The following is a 1,277-nucleotide window of genomic DNA, read 5'->3' as shown; positions in this document are numbered from 1 at the left end:
AAAGACTGCTTCTCTCAAAGAGTATTTCTTTACACTGTTTTCTGCTGGCGCTTGAACACACTTTCCTTATTTTTTTCCCACAACAAATGGCCAAGCATACGCAGACACTTACAAGATACGCAAATATCTATATACACTGAATATGCAAACAAGCCAAGTCATAAAGTCAACTTCATTTTTAAAGCACTCTATACAATATAGATTGTTTCACAGCAGCTTCATAATAGTATCAAATTCAAATTCTGCTGTAAAGCAGCTCTAACAAGTCAATAGTGTCATTATACAGCTCAGGTCGGGTCAATATTGATTCAGTTCAGTTGTATAACTGTGTAAAATACATCAGTTGTACATACATACTGTATACAGTGTTTATGTGCATATGCATGTATGTGCGAGTGCTTTGACAAACTCCACTGCACTCTGAACAAGCAAAAGACACACAAGAGTAGTGTTTTTCATTTTTCACATCTGTGTGTAGTTTGGTGTGTTATATATGTATGTATGTATGTATGTATGTATGTATATATATATATATATATATCTCGAACATGGAACATGCATACAAGCCAAGTCAGAAAGTCAACTTTATTTCTAAAGTGCTTTATACAATATAGATTGTTTCACAGCAGCTTCCCAATAGTATCAATTTCAAATTCTGCTGTAAAGCAGCAATAGTGTCATTACACAGTCAGTTCAGTATTGATTCAGTTCAGTTGCATAACTGTGAAAAATTCATCAGTTGTACGTACATACATACAGTATATACAGTGTGTATATGTGCATATGCATGTATGTGCGAGTGCTATGACAAACTCCTGTGCACTCCACTGCACTCTGAACAAGCAAAAGACACACGAGAGTAGTGTTTTACATTTTTCACATCGGTGTGTAGTTTGGCTTGTATGTGGCTAATTATTTTATGTTTGTGTGTACAGTTACTATGCAAAAATTAAATTTTTAGAGGAGTTAAAATAGCTCTGAATGAAGTGTTTGCTTTTGCAAGATATGTGTGATGTTTTGCATGTTGTGTGTGTGTTTTGTGATTTTGTGTGTAGAGTTTTGAGAAATGGAGCCATGTGCAAGTATTTTTTAAAGGGGTCAAATGATGCGATTTAAATTTTTCCTTCTTTTATTCTCACTGTAGTATTGTTGTTGCCGCCGCCACCATGTCATGAAGACGTGAAGAGGAAATACATCAACTTCGCACTGTGGACGAAGCGGAGTCCAGCCCGGGGTCGTCACATGTGGTTGCCGCAAGCCCGCCGGATGCTCCTTCG

General features: G+C 36.8%; 1 protein-coding gene across 1 annotated transcript in view; it reads right to left on the bottom strand.

The window, feature by feature from the left end:
• Window positions 1-1,277, bottom strand: part of LOC107680931 (collagen alpha-1(XXIII) chain-like) — a 154,710-nt gene that overhangs the window by 22,623 nt on the left and 130,810 nt on the right. The window lies entirely within an intron of this gene.

Source organism: Sinocyclocheilus anshuiensis, unplaced genomic scaffold (assembly GCF_001515605.1).
Source record: "Sinocyclocheilus anshuiensis isolate Anshui unplaced genomic scaffold, SAMN03320099.WGS_v1.1 scaffold1462, whole genome shotgun sequence".
Taxonomy (NCBI): domain Eukaryota; kingdom Metazoa; phylum Chordata; class Actinopteri; order Cypriniformes; family Cyprinidae; genus Sinocyclocheilus; species Sinocyclocheilus anshuiensis.
Note: the sequence above shows the minus strand (reverse complement) of the source record. Positions and strands in the feature narration are given on the sequence as shown.